Source organism: Gambusia affinis, linkage group LG05 (genome assembly GCF_019740435.1).
Source record: "Gambusia affinis linkage group LG05, SWU_Gaff_1.0, whole genome shotgun sequence".
Taxonomy (NCBI): Eukaryota; Metazoa; Chordata; class Actinopteri; order Cyprinodontiformes; family Poeciliidae; genus Gambusia; species Gambusia affinis.
Window position 1 is genome coordinate 26,208,563 of NC_057872.1, and position 16,051 is coordinate 26,224,613.

General features: G+C 38.3%; 1 long non-coding RNA gene across 1 annotated transcript in view; it reads right to left on the bottom strand.

Moving 5' to 3' along the window:
* Window positions 1–507: 507 nt before the first annotated feature.
* The window catches only part of LOC122831696, a 39,846-nt gene continuing 24,302 nt past the window's right edge, over window positions 508–16,051 (bottom strand). Inside the window, exon 4 of the long non-coding RNA XR_006370739.1 lies at window positions 508–560. This is a non-coding gene — a long non-coding RNA (uncharacterized LOC122831696). The remainder of the gene's footprint in view (window positions 561–16,051) is intronic.

Below are 16,051 nucleotides of genomic sequence, written 5' to 3' on the forward strand. Positions count from 1 at the left end.
ATTAGTGAGAAAAATACAAAGTCTTGTTAGACACAGGTTGAGCCAGCAGTGGCTCAGTGTTCATTGCAGTGAACTTTGAGTACTGCACATTACTGATATTAAATATGCCAGATTAAGCCATACGAGCTCATTTATATCTCAGGTTGACAAGTTGATCATTTAAAATAGAAACTACACACAAAAAAACATAAACTAACTACAAAAACAACTTAACACAAACCAAAGACTTTAACTTTAATCCTAATACACTGTGGTATTATTTGAAATTATTACAGTAGTAAAGCCTTTTAAATATTCATCAAATCAGGCATTTTGTCTAGACTTATCACTGCTGAAGATTCAGTATTCACAGACAAGCCAAATCTACCACAAAGCTGCTTAACACAAAGGATGGGAAATGGATCACAGTTCCACAATATTTTCTGATTTGTTTTGTTTTTTTTACAGAATGGCATGAGGAACAGGCAAAAGGGAAATAGCACAGGACAGCACACATCTGATTCTTACTTGACAGCAAAGCTGAGGCCTCCACAATTGGACCTTCTCTGTCTGGTTGATACCTAAAATGACACACAGGCACACTGAGTTATCACTGCGTAGCAGACCGAGTCAAACGTAGTGATTTTCCAGCATCAACTGAGGCTGCACGATTTAAGGAGAATGTACGGTAAAGTTGGTGAATGTTCCAATGACGATATGACTTGTAATATAAAAAGAATACATGTCTAGCACAAATGTCATTCTTATGTGGGTTTAATGCAATCAGAAATCCAAAACAATGATTAGCATGGCCTTTAAATAATTACCACATATGTATTGAAATCCAATTAATTAGTTAAAAACTTAGTACGCTTAGATGAGCGTCTAGGGTTAAATGAAGTACATGACTTTTCTGCTTCATTTGAAAAGAATGGTTGGTGACTTGAAGGGGCAATCTGACTTATCTGAGTAATAAAAAAGGAAATGTCTATGAGGTGGTTAAAAAGTGACTCACAGTCAGTCCTTTTTGTATCTGAAAAGATTCAGTACCATAAAATTAGGAAAACTGTAAAATCAAAAATTGAAGGGAGCAAAATGCCTAAATACCCATTTGAACCTAGTGACTCATGACATATTACCGATTATGGTCCCGAATGAAAATTAAAGGGGACCTATCATGCTTCCTTTTAAACAAGTCAGGACAGGTGTAGTCTATGCAAAACATGCTTATTACAAAATCACTCTCAGATAATGAGATTTCACCTGCTTAGTTCTGTCTATTTTGAGCTCCTTTTAGAATGAGCTGTTTTATGCAAATATAACTATTAAACCTATAAAAACATCTCAGAATTGATATGTGCACATAGGGTTTTTATTTATTTATTTTTTGTGCTGATGTTTCATGTGCTACTTGGATATATGTAATTTCCCTCGGGATAAATAAAGTGTCTCTTTATTTACCTATCTATGATCTATCTATCTAAAACCAGGTCACACCCAAAACTCAATGTTTATACACGTGAAAATGGTTGCAAACTGATGTGCAAATGGACAACCATACATCTTTGACCTTGAGTCAGACCCAGAAGCAGAAGATAGAGTCTTCTGCACAACCATAAAAGATGCAGTAGTAAGTGTCTAATGATAAATCAGCAACAAAACACAGTGGTACAACTGGCTGACCAAACATCCTCATCTGCGGGCAGAGCTCTACTTAGGGTAGTGAGGTAAGGAGCTGTGCCCATTCATCGTGACAGAAGTTTTTGAATCAGCTGGTTTTCCAGCCACCAAAAACATTAACTTATTGCCAGAAAAAGCCTGAATGTTTTGTTTTTGTTTGTTTTTTGTTTGTCCATGGACTGTTTCTAGAAATTGTAGAACAAAAAGAGAATTATGCAAAGCAGGTCCATTATAAATAATTATAAGTGACCTTCTCTGAACAGACACTATTTATTGTAGAGAAACTGGTATGTTATATACATTTATTACACACAGAGGTAGAGGTGGAGTGCTCTCTGTTTCTGCCCCTGCACGTTGGGGCTTAAAGTAAAGGAAAATCCAAAGTTCATAGACTCTCACCTAAACTCTTAAATAGGTTATCCATCATTTTCTCAAGGCTGCAGTTATCCATGTTAGTTTTGCATATTTTGTTCACAATTTTTCCTAGCATGTAACGTTCCACAAAGATACTTGGATAAACTAATCTGTGAAAAGCCAGCTTCTTTATCTATGACCTTTTGTGGCTTATCCTCTTTGTGGAGGGTGTAGAGTAAGCAGTCTTTCCCATGTGTAAGTCATAGTACAATGAAATAAAACATTGGCTTATTTATTTTTTCTAATTTAATAAAACCTGAATTTGGGGGTTTGGTAAGTCATAATCATCAATATTTCCAGAGAAACTGAGGAAAGTATTACGCTGTAATAAATCTAACTTTAACTTTTCTGTGTTAAGTTCCTGGAATAATTGCTAATTCATTAAGATGCACTTGTAACCTCTTTCTTTAACTTACATAATATTAAAATAACTTACAACCATAGGATCCAGACAACAGGTGTCAAAGCACAGTTAAACACAGGACCTCACACAGACACACAAAACACTGTGTATCATAACCTCATAAGCCCTCTGAGAGTAATGATTCTGTTATACTTGCATGGTTTCTCATATATTGATTTGTACCAGGAGGAGGCCCCTCCCTGGAGGGCCCCCCATTCCTCGGATCCCCGTCTCCCGATCCTATTGTGTCTGAGTGTGCATGTGTGCAAAATACCAGCAGTCTATGTGTGGGCAGACACTGTGTGAGGGGATGAAAATAAAAACCCCAGAAAGGCCAAAAAAGAAAAAGGGAAGGAATCTGAAGCCTCAAATTTAAACTCACACACAAGCATGAGTTCTCACAGGCACATGCATCATGTGACCACGCACACCCTCATTGTTGGGGTATCAGTTTGAGCCGTCAATAATGGCGCAGTGGACTGTGAAGGGACAGGCATGACCCAGACTGCCCACGCTGCGAAGTGAATACATGCGTGTGGTGCCATACAACCACGCAAGTCCACCAAAAGACTCACACACAAGATTAAGAAAGCCTGATCGCTGACCTGCATGACCTTTCCCTCCTTCTGTCTGTGCGTGTGTGCCACTTCCCCCTCTGCTGTTCCTGCTCCCCTCACTGGTCTACCCAGACCTCCTATTGTCTCCTCCTTCTCCTCCATTGTCTTAACTCAGAATAGAGGGATGAGCAGGCAGTAAAAGAAGGATGCGGATGCAGATAACCAGTTCTTCAAACAAGCTGTAATAAAAGAAATTAGTTTGCTGATGTGTTTTTTCTTTGCCAACACTTGTTAAAGTTAGACTTTAAAATCTATTTGAAAGCCAAATTTCAATGCTCTTTTTTATTTTTTAATTGGAAACAACTTTGTACTTTAATTGGAATTAGCATAATTCTTTGCCTTTTTATTTAATGCACATAGACCTTGAGTGATTCTCGTTTTTAAGCCATTCTCCTCTAACAAGTTCTGCATTTTTATCTGTGGAAAAAATGATAAAGAAGCAGGCAGCCTTCATCCATTTTCTCCCAAATCATAAAAATCTTCTTTCTTCTGTTTTCATAGCAGCAGCTACAAAACCATGTTCTCTTCATGTCATCCATCATGTTTAGCTTCTCTTTTATTGCAATGTGCTGACAATACATCTCACTTACAAAGAAACAACCCTTAAATTTGTCTTGTTCCTACTCTAACTTATATTTCTTAAGTGATATGAACAAATGCAGGTATAACATGACTCTAACACAGAAGAAACATTTGACCTGTGAAGTAATATTTTGAAAATGGGCCTGTAAGTGCACATGACAGCTAACTAGGTTTTGGCTGCCATCTTGAGGTTGTAGTGAGTATTATTCTGTGAGTCCATACATGTGGTTTAAAAACCCCAAAGCTAAATATGCCGATTGTTCTTTCATGAAAATTAGACATCCCCACCCCTAATCTCTTTTAATTTTATTCAAGGATTTGTAGGAGCCATAACCCTAAGACTTACATTACAATTAATCATTAAGTGTGGCACGTGTTTACATAAATCCACATCATCAGCTTGAATGTTTTTTTGTTTTTGTTTTTTTTTTTACAGATTTGCACACACGTTAATCGTTTTCCTCGAAAGTGTAAATGATAAAGCTCTGTTAAATGATGAAAGCAGAAAAATAACTGGTGTTACAGAAATAATCAGTCTGTTTTCAGGTGCAGCTCAGGCAAATGTAGCAAAGTTTACTGTTAGTATGTTGCCGAATGTGTTTTTTGTTGTTTTTTTTAATGTGCAAATCTATCTCGAGGATTACATATAGAGAGAAAAGAAGTCTACTCCAAATCATGCTCTGAACCCTCGGGGAGTTGTGGTATTAAATAAGACCTACATTTGGAGCATTAGTGGAATTCAATATGTGCAATGTAATTATTCTGCTCAATAAGCCACTGGAGGAGGATATTCCATTTACTACCAGCTCTAAAGCAGGTACATTCAGGTGATGTTACGTGTTCATGTAATATCAGCCAACTTGCTTCGAGTAAAAAATGAGAAAAAAATAAATGCATGCTTGTTAGAAAAAAAAAAACATGTTTAAGCATATAGCTAACGTATTTTTGAGTTGTTGGTAAAAAAAAAAAAAAAAAAAAGAAGGGATGGGAGGGACAGCAAAATTGTACATTAGAGATTGAGCATTTTTTTTATTCCATCGCAGTCAGTGTGAAATTTTTCAGAAATTCACTTTACTCAATCACCTGAGCCCTGTAGTAATGTGGAAAAAATTCAAAGTTATTCCTTGAAATATTGATTTCCGGAGTCTTCCTAAGTTAAAATATTCCTATTTATTTGTTGAAAAATTAAGGGAGAAAGAAAACAGTGCACTTTTGACCATCAGTCAATGTCTGCAAATAAATGATTAAAATGATTTTATGTTTCATTTGTAATACTGGGGGACTGTTCTCACTAGTTTATATGTATTTTCTTAAGCACGAGCCAAGAACGAGTAAAATTAGAGATACTGAACATTTTGAAGCCATCTCTTAATTATTTTTAATGCTGCATGTGAGTTAAAAGAATAGAATGTTGTAATCTTTCAGGTAATTTCATAGCAGTTTATAAGATTTGACAAGTTAAAAGTTCAATTGTTATTTCCATTTATTGAAATGGAAATATTTGCTCAACAGCTTTGCTCTTAAACATTAGACAAAATTAATTTCAGATTTGCTCATATTAGTTTTATTATTTTTACACACACATCGGGCTTTACTTGGGCAATACGACTTGATGTTTTTCTTTGGGGTCGTAGCTCCCGATTTTAGGCTTTCAAAAAGTGCTGCACATAGAAGCAATAGTTTTGAATCCAAAAAGGATGAAAGAAATTTTAAGGTCCTCCCGTAGTTATGCATCAAATCATTCTTGTCCTTGATCTGAAATGTTTATCAAACACAAACTGTTTATCAAATTCAAACAATACATACACGGTATGTGAAGGTGCATGTTGTTTGGTTAACACATCTAGCCACTAAAAACTGTAAATGTTTTTTAGTTTTATATCAATACATAAATTGGAATAAAAACTTTGATTTTCAATATTTAAACAGTCTATTACTGATCAGCGCTGATCAAAGGTTAATTGTCTGATTTCAACCTTTCATTGTTTAAATGATGGATCATTGAATCCGTATAAGTGGACTAATTAGCATGAGAAACTGCTTTTGGTACCACCCTCTGTGTTGGTGCTAATCCAGTAATATTTAGATCTGAAAATGCAGCGAGAACAACATATGTCAAAAGATCAAAGCACAAACTCAGAGCTGTAGCCTAACTGCAGCATCATCAACCCAAAACAGGAGTTTGAAAGTGAGAGCAGGAGGGAGGGCTCATAGGGGGAGTTTGTGTTTGTTTCATGCTGTCCCAGTTGCCTAAAGTGATTCTCTCAATAATGTATTAGAGCTCTTGTTTATTATTTACTGTTTACACTGCTCAAGTCATGCTGCTTTTGTGGAGCGACACTCTCACCCATGCCGTCTGCGCAGAGCAGAGCAGAGCAGAGCAGGCGAAACAACAAGCAACAGCGCAGACAGACAAGCTGGTGCTGCCAAAGCAGGGCAGGCGGCCAACCAAACCGAGCAGCCGCCCGCTCTGCACCACGCTCACTTGATGCAGAGGCACTGGACTGAGAAATAAAGGACATCTCGGTTCACAGGAGCCGTTGTACATGCAACCTGAGGTTGTCAAAAAGAAAAACACGCACACATGCAGAAGGTTTTGAAAAATGGGCAGAAGGAAGGTGAGCAGCAGGCACAGTGAGAGGGTTATGATAAGAAAACATATGCAACTATCTAACTAGCACATACCTCAATCCCCAGGGATTGAGGTATGTGCACAATAAGAGCAATATTGGAGCTATAGCAATTCATGGTATAGTCTAAATCTTAAAATTAATTTTAATCTTCAACTTTTTTATAGATTTGTAAATCAAAATTTACATTTCACATTTCTTGTGAAATGGCTTTGATCAGTAAAATACAAATCTGAATCAAATTAAAATTTCAATGGCTTTGCCCATTTTCTGATGTTTCATTTAATGAATGAAAACTGGAAACTCCCAAGGACATTCAGTCTATCAGTGCATCAACCAAAAGTGTGGAGGTTGATGCACTGATGGGTTTTAATTAATGTAAAGTTGATAGAGAAAAAAAATATAACTTTTAAAGCTTTTTTTTACAGTTGTCTCAAAACTTTCCTTATTTCGCATTAATTATAAAATTCAAAGTTTCTTGGCTTGTGTTGTTTGAGAAGCAGTATATTTTATTAGATTTCATTTGTAATATTTTTTGGAAAACAAAGCTGTTGAGAAAATGTTAACCATCGCATTAGATTAAGAACTTTTGCTGTTGCTAAGTGCAAAAAAAGAGATTATTCTTTGACTATCCTTATAGACACAAATTTGGCTTGAAATACATCATAATTATTCCTTCTTTTTTTCATTTTTCTACTTCTTGTATGAGGGAGGAACCATACCAATATGAGTCTGCTAATTACAATTAAAGATGTCTATCTCTGGTCAGACGATAATTATGTTGTCTAGTGCAGACATTAAAGTCAATCAGATCCCAGGCCGATTTCTCAGGAAAAAAAGGAGGTACACATTTGTGCACACAACAAACAGTCTCAGTACCCCCAAAACAAAAACAACCACACGCACTCTCTCACACACATACAGGCACCATTTTCAAAGTCATGAAACGAGGGGACTTCAAATGCAGCTATTTGTTTGGGGCCTGTTGTCGTGGGAATAGGCAGCGCGACTGTGCTGGTTCATTAGAATTCCTTTCAAGTTGTGGAGTGCGGCCTCCCTGTGTTCCTCTCCCCATATTCCCTGACCCTGACGCATCTCCGTGGGGCTGAGGTAGGGCGGGGAGCCTGGAGAGGAGGAGGAGGCAGGGCTTGGAAGAAAAGCACAGTACATTACTCTGTAAATACACACAAATAAAACACACTTCTGGATCCAAGAATACAGTGGGATTAGAAAGTAGACCGGTTCTCTACCAGGAACACACAGGGAAAAGTACTTGAAATAGATGTAAAGGCAGATAAACTCACTAAACTGCTGCTGCAGCACACATCCTTCGGTGCATTTAGGACTTATAAACAAACGCTACACCATCAAGACTTCTCCTCCCAAAAAGTGTCACCTCACTGCATCACCCTCTCAGGGATTCAGAGGGAGGTTCACCTCAGCAGGCGGATCTCGACACTTGGTCACAGGAGAACCTGCGACGTTATGTTTTTGCCACCAGAGATGGTTGCAGGAAAACTATTTGTATGATGCACCTAGATCTTTCTGGCACACTAATAATTAGAACTGCCATCTCCTGCAAGAGCATCTTAATGTAGAATGTTGAACTCTCCAATATTACACTTCACATTTTAAAGCATCTCTTTCGGATGATGCAAAAAAAGAGTGATATTAAAAATATAAGATTACCAGAAGGTCTATTAGGATTAGTACTTTATTGTAAAAGGTGTTGAAAGAGCAAGATAAAGTAAAACTGATTCAATGAAATCTAGCAAATGTAAAATCAGAATACGTTAAAGGTTTTTCCAAAATAAGAGACAAAAAAAATTACAAATCACTTGATTTTTCACTTAACCTATCTTGAGAAATGATCATCTGATTTAAAATTCAAATTTTTTTAACCAGTGAATGCACCACACTTAAATCATAGTAGAATACGATTAACTACAAAAACCTTTCCTCTGGAGGTTGTCACTGAAAGAAGACAACTTGGGTAGAGGAAATACAAAAGGTGCTGCAGGTTTTTAGAAAAGAAGCTAGAATTTGTAAATAGGTTGTTTCTTCAAGATGCTGCTTTGAAAAAGAGAGTCTTCTTCAATACCATGAATATCAGAAAATACCAGGAAGAAAAATTGCTGTACTTTATCATGTTGAGCTTTTATTCGTCTATCATGGAAAATTTTGAATCTGGAAATATCATAATGTTAAATGTTTACTAAGACAATGCAGTCTTGGTTATGGTTATCAAGATCCCTTCTCTCTGTTAAAGAATTCATCAGATCAGTAGTAATCTGATGGAAATCCTACAATTGATGGAAAAGGTTTATTAACTTTAAAGGGAAATAAAGGCGCTTAAGCTTGCAGGTAACTAATGAAGCAAATTAATTTGGTAATAATATAAAATGTTCAAGATAGCTTAAAACAAAACTCTGTAATCATTCAGTTTTGTTTGAAGGCATTAGTGAACTCTTCTCTGACTATAGAGGTCTGTAACATCGAATGTATGAATACACTTATAAAAAATTAATTATCTACATTGTGCAAATCGTTTTCAATCATTTTTATTTATACTGTAAATATATTTTAGCTGTAATTGTAGATTTTCAGGGTCTTTAGGTTGCTTTTCAAGAATAACTGTTTAATGTTATTGATAAAAGATTTTATCCCATAGACTGTTCAATTATCAATATATTAAGAGAGTAGAAGAAACATTTTTGTTATTTGTGGTTATTAAAGAGAAATTCTGAGCAGTGAGAGCTTTACAAAATCCATGAGACAAAATACTCAAAGAAACTTTGATCAGGTCATCTCAAACAAATGTCTAAGCTTGTCATCAAAACCATACATGATAATGGCTAAGTGACAAGATAATTTTTTTAATACAAAAATATTTACTTTAAAATTTTTAATTTTTTAAAGACTCCTGACTTCATTCAAAAGGAAGACTTAATTCTATTTTGGCACCAGTATTTAATATATTTAAAATAATTTAAATACTTTGTGTACTCGTGTAAAATATATATAAAAAATAATGTTCTCTGAAAAGTCACCTGGACTGTCCAGTTTGGGCAAAGTAAAAATGATGTAAACTCTGGCCTTTTTTTTCATCTCAGATGGACTGAGGTCACTTTGGCAGCCTGGGCTCCCGGACAAGACCCCAGCGGGTGCCAGACTGCAGGGAGAGGGACGCAGAGCTGCTGCCCGTCACAGCCCACTGGTCGCCTGACGGGCCCCAAGGCCTGCCAGACTGACACTGGCCCCGGCCAGGCAGGAGGCAGAGTGGGCAAGGGAGGGGGGCCGAGCAAAAGGTGCATGGAGGTGGAGGTTGGCATAGCGGACAGTCTGTATCCAATGCATATATCCATTTCATGTAGTCTCATAACGGTGAACGGATTGTGTTCGTTACTGGTGTATGTAAGTAAAAAGAACAGGAGTTACTCAGCACATGATAGATGGTAATACATAAAATAATCAGCAATACTCCTTTTGTAGCTGAGTTGAAAAAAACTGCCTGATAAAAGAAGACATGGGCTATCTGGGGAAAAATGAAAGAATGTGAAGAGAAAAAAGGATAAAAGAGAGAAAAACTAGTTGTGTGTCCCAGCATGTGTCTGAGGTTCTCATAGTGGAGGGAGGAGGGCAACACTCACAGAATCACTCAGGCGTGTCCAGAGCATGAGCCAAGTAGCTCTACCATGTTCAAGTGTACACACATAAAAACACGCTCACACAAGCACTGTCCTGGAAGTGCCCACCTATACTGTCTCTCCAGCACCTGATATACAGATGCAAACAACACACAAACTTTTTACCTTGTAAATTTGACATTCAGGCTGTTTGAATATTTGCTTGAACTTTTTCGACACTACATCAGAGTGTTTTTCTTAGAGATCTTTCGGTGCAAACAACCCTCACCAGGTTTAAAAACACACCAGACGGCACCGCTTTGTGTGTTTACACCTGCTTCTAAAAGTGTCCCATCTTTCCAGGGTGTGTTGCTTTTAATGTAAAAAAACTCAAGAACATCACAAAGCAGCAGATTCAACATGCAACGTGTGCGCCTGCACGAGGGCAGCATATTTCTGTTATGAAATGACAGCCTGAGTAAATTTCACTACATTTACTCAGTAACTTAAAATACCTCTGAGAAAGGTGTACAGGTCTGCAACTCCTTGGCATCACAGAAATGAATAAATAATTTATTGACGTGCTTATCTCATAATTCCCATGCTATGTTTCGTCTTAAAATATATAATAAAACTTTCATTTAAACCGTAAAAAAAATTATCTTAGAATCTAGCAGACCTCTGATAAGTTTTAGGTCTTTGATCAGCTTCATTCTTAAAGGAAAAGAGCGAGAAGTCTGTTTTATGTGTTGCTTACAATAAGAGGTTTGTCCTATTTATATTTTAACTGATTTATTAATTTCATGGCTTGCTTTTTCCATCCTTACTTTAGTTGATCAACAGCATGAGTCAGATATTAGTCCATTAATATTAGAAGTTAGATTGTTTCCAGTCACTAAGTAAACTGTCAGATTTGACATACATCTGCAAATAAAATATCAAAAAATTTAAAGACATTTGTTCTTAATCTGTATGTGGACAGTTTTGTGAACTTAATAAAACTGTGTAATTCCTGCTTTTGATAAGAAGTAACGTCACGTCTATCATCCTGCTGCTATTATAATATAGTAAATTTTTGTATGTTATAATATCAGTTGTGTCCTTCTGTAGTTTTATTGGTGCTCCTTAAACCCCAAACTATTACTGCCCATGCGTTTTTGTAGCTTTTTTGCAAACAGCCGCATTTATTTTTCCTCTGAATGGGAGAAAAGAACCATACTTTCAATAAGCTGATGAACTGTGCACAGCAACAAGTGAGAAAAGGGTAGCCACACTCATTGCTTGTTCCACACTTTCTCCAGCACATCATTAAAAGGACAAACAACGGTTTTAAAACAACTTAAAAACTTTGTTGTACCTTAAAAACTATTTCAAGCCCCTGCCTTAAAGAGAGTAGATTGCATCTCGTCAAAGTACAATCCATGCTCCACAACAGTGTGCGGTGTAACTTTGCAATTAAATAGTAAATGAATCAATGTTTCTATATGTTTGTGTGTGAACGTGTGTGTTGGCGGGCCTCAGGGGCCCATTCTAATGAGCTATCTGTGTGCATTTCTAACAAGAGCTCAGTACAGCGCCCACGGCACTGTCATCCTGGGCCGCAGCTGACCTTGCTCTGCTGCTGAGGCTGTGTCGTTCACTATATTTATGGCGCCAACACCACCTTGCTGTGTGCTTGTGTGTGAAAATGTACGTTCACCAATGTGTGTATTCAGTAAGGGGTGGGAGTGCAAGAAGCAAATACTGTGTATATCAGCATAATGAATCAAGTGGCAGGGAGAGAGCGAGGAAAATACGGAGGGAGGGTGGAATCGAGCAGTGGATGGAGAAAGCCATTTCCCCTCCACTGTTTCTCTCCTCGCGGCAACCAACCCCTGTGGTGTCTATTCCCTCTGTTCGCCTTTTCCCCTTTTGCCACCCCTATTCTATTTTCTCTTTGTCCTTTTTTCTTAGCCTGATTTGATCAGATTGCAACAGGATTAACACAGACCATCAAAACATTGTGACCCTTCTATCTGCACCCTGAACGTATAGCATCAACCCTCCTGGTGAGAAAGGGAGATTGAAATAGTGAAACAAATGAAAAAAAATATATATATATAAAGGCTGCAAGCATGCACTAGATCATTTTAATCGACCTTGCATGTATTCATGCAGCACAGTGAGTTTGGCACCAACCAAGCAAGCCGAATCACCAATGGAATAATAATAATGCAAGTGCATGGAATCATCTGGAGCGCCTGTGCACGCTCACACATTTGGATACATACATGGCCTCAGTATGCAAAGCTCCCCTGTGCTGGGTTAAGGGAGTGGGGCATGCTGCTGTGAATACTCATCTGAGGCGTGCAGAGGGAGCTGTGTGTATCCCCCCATAACCTCGGGGCGAGAGGTAGGGGAGGGCACTCAATTTGCACGGGACACACATACACACATTGGAAAAACTCATTGGATACACAAACAGAGAAGTCAGACACATACAAGTCCTTGCACCACCACTCACACACACACAACAACCCATGCTTGCGCACACATTTGGAAAAGCAGGCGATAAGCAAAAGGAGCACTAGGGGGAAGGAGAGAAGAGGGATGGGGGTGGGAGTGGGGGTGGGGGTGGGTGCCGTGACCAAAAGTAAAGTTTTAATTCGGTCCTCGGGGACACTGCTTACTCATCCAACTCCCCCAAGGACCGACTTCCTCTGAAATCTATTCAAATCACATCTCTCCACTGCCTTTTATTGCATTTCTCATATCCCCCCATCACAAAGTGACAAATCACCACACACTTCATAGAACCAACATCACTTTCTCTCCATTTTGGAGGACAGATTTGGGGGGATTTTTACTTTTAAACTGATTAGAGAAACTCCCTTCCCACTGGAATTTCCATTTATTTCCATGAGCATTACTGTACACAAGATAGTCCAGAGATACCTTTAGCGGGGCTGAAACATCCAGCCGAAACACACCTGGAGTTATTTTTGAGTAGGAGGGATTATTTATCGAACAAATTTCCTCTCGAATACAGTACACAAACACACAGATGTCCGGAAAAATGCGGTATTTTAAGTCTCTCAAACACTGTCGAAGTAGCTTGTGCACTTTCAGACTCCCTCTGAATGCGCGTCAAACATTAATTTCATTGCACACTACTTCTCAAACATGCACACACACATAGTCTCTGTTACTCAAGCCGCACACTTCCTGCCACTGTTCTCCCCTCCATTCTCAATAAAGCAGGTGATGGGAGCATCGAGGTCTAATTAGTTTATGCAGACGTATGAAGCTGGTGGGACAGGCAGCATTGTTATTATTTCTCTGCCAGCCCACTGCATACACACACACGCTCGCACAACAAGTGACACTTAAACAACGTTGCTTGCCGCATCCCCGACCACGCTCATCGAAGATGGCTGGGGGGGAGGTGGGAGAGCCTGGATGAGAAAACGGGGTGTCAGAATGAGGAGAGCCGGCATGTGAGTGTGAGAAGAGAGGGAGAGGAGCGCCACTTGATATATTCGTAATGTTCCTTAATATTTTCATTTTGATGTAATTTGTGGCCTCGGTTTTTTAAATATCCGCTCTGTAATAATGTTTAATTTCAAGGGTCAGTCTGCCAAGGAGTATATTAAAGCTGATAAAACTCATTTTCCACAGGCCCAATATCGCGCCCAGATCAGGTTAGGAGGCCAGCCTCCCTGAATATTTCATCTTTTATCATGCCGATAATGGGAAGATGACAGAGGCACATTATTACAATGAGAGAATTGCTCATTTTCCTGATGGGGAGGGCTGCCTGGCTGCCTTGGTTGCCTGCCTGCTTCCCTATGACTGCCTGCCTGTCGAAGACTGGGGCTGGGGCTGCCGAAAGCCAAGGGCTCCATGGAGTGTTTGTTGCAATAAAAGCAATTCTTCCCCGGGAGAGGAGAGGTGACGAGGGGAGAGGAGGTGCAGGGAGGGAACAGAGGTGGAGAGAACGAGGGGAAGGTAAGGAAGTAGAAGAGAGAGAGAGAGAGAGAGAGAGAGAGAAAAAAGCAACTTTTTTCAACCACCTCACTTATTTGATTGCGATGAATAATAAATGTGTGGGCTTGAAGTTTTACTGGGGGTGCGGGACAGGAGGGCTTTTCAGTGAAGCAATAGCAGTATGTGTGTGGATGCATGTGCTGGTGCCAGGGAAATGGGTTTAGGTGATAATCACAGATTCAAACTGGGTTCCACAATTCGAATTAACCCATTTAATTGAGCCATTAGTAACGAACAGAGCTTAGTCTGCGGGGTGAGACAGAAATCTGGACTGTGAGGGGTGAGGAAATGAGGGGGTGCAACGTCGGGGATGGAAGTCGCTCCACACGCAAAATGACTAGCCGGACCATCTCTGGCGCCAGAGTGCCTTAATAAATGGACCCAATCAAGGCTGTTCTGGGGACCACCTGTGTCCCATACAGGTCAGAACCATTAGACCCACATTAGAGGACCGTGATAGACGCGAGCGCCTCTCCAGCCACCCCAGTAATGAGGATAATAAGAATACCATAATGGCATATTTATGGGGCTGGCATGGAAAGAGGAGTCTAGTGTTTCAGGTTATTCAGAAAGTCAGAGAATGAAAGAAGAGAACTTGGATTCATACACAGATGAAGAGGAGAGGGTATGGCTTCAGTAAACGTATCATATCAAAGTCAGCAATTTCAATTAACATGATTAAAGGACTTCAACCCTCACGTTCGAAGCTTCTATGAAATAATCATAAAACGACCATACCAGGAGTGATCAGAATAAAATTACTCACAAGAGACCTAGTTATGATACATTTCCATTTCCACTGGCTGCGCTGCGTGGGAGATCTGTCACACACCAGGTGGGCTTATCTTGGCATTTAATATGTTAATCTGTAATCTTCCTCTTTATTCCACTATTTCACTACAGGGACCACAATGAAAAAAAAAAAGTTCTTCTGCCTCTCTATTCTTGTAGCTGTGTCAGCTTCATTGATGCAATGATGACTAGTGAGGAAGATTTAAATTCTGAAATGTCAAATCATTTAAACATCATGAATTACTTTTCACAGTTTTTTAGCCTTAGGAAGAAGATGCAAGAAACGGTACTGGAAATAAAGCTTAGTGTCAGTTAAGGTGTTTTCCATGCATTTTTTGTTTTTGCCAACTTTCTTCTTGTCTTTTATTTTCAGTCTGTTTGCAAAGATCTAAACTTCCATGTGATTTCACAGCTCGTGTATAACAGCAGGAAATAACCAAAAGTATAACAATCAGCTTGAACAGTGCCTTGCAAATTATCCACACATCTATAAAACATTATTCGGTCTATAACAAAAACATTTGAAACTGTATGGCATAAAAGCAAAACTCTAGCTGAGCAAGGAGGTCATTTTTATGAATGAGAAGTCCAGCTTAAAGTTTGCAACAAGTCATGTAGAGGAGACAGCAAACATACAAGGACAAGGTACAGTGGTAAGGTGAAACTAAAATTAAATATTACTCTCAATTTTGCAAAGTTTGCAGACACTGACTTCAGCAGATCATATCAATAAACAAATGCACTGAATTTCCTCAACAGGTTAACATTCAAAGGTCCCGTAATATTCTTTTAGTTCTATTTTTCTTTTCATTAGAATATCAACAAATATCAACATTTCATATCAGAAAATGTCATGTAAAATGTATTCTCTTTTTGCATGTTCGACTTTATTTTTAAAAGTAAAACTAGAAATAAAATGGTGACTAGTAAAATAAAATACAACAAATTATCTACAGTAAATATTTATCAAATATAAGTTGCCTTTTTTTGAAAAAGTCATGTAACATTTATGGGTCTAGTTTTATTTAGGGCACCTTAACCAAACAATCCATGTCTTGATACATATATTTTTAAAGTTCTTAATTTTGTACTACTCTCCTGTGGTCTACAACACAAAATCCCAATGATATACACTGAACTGTTTGTTAATAGTGTCAATAAATGTGGAAAAAGTTCAATGGGTGTTAATACATTAGTAGTCTCTGTAAAATGTATGTCTAAACACCAACACATCCACCATCTTGTTTTGTGTTTATTTTTGTTATCTTTGTGTGTATTTTTTTATCTCACTAAATTTTTAAA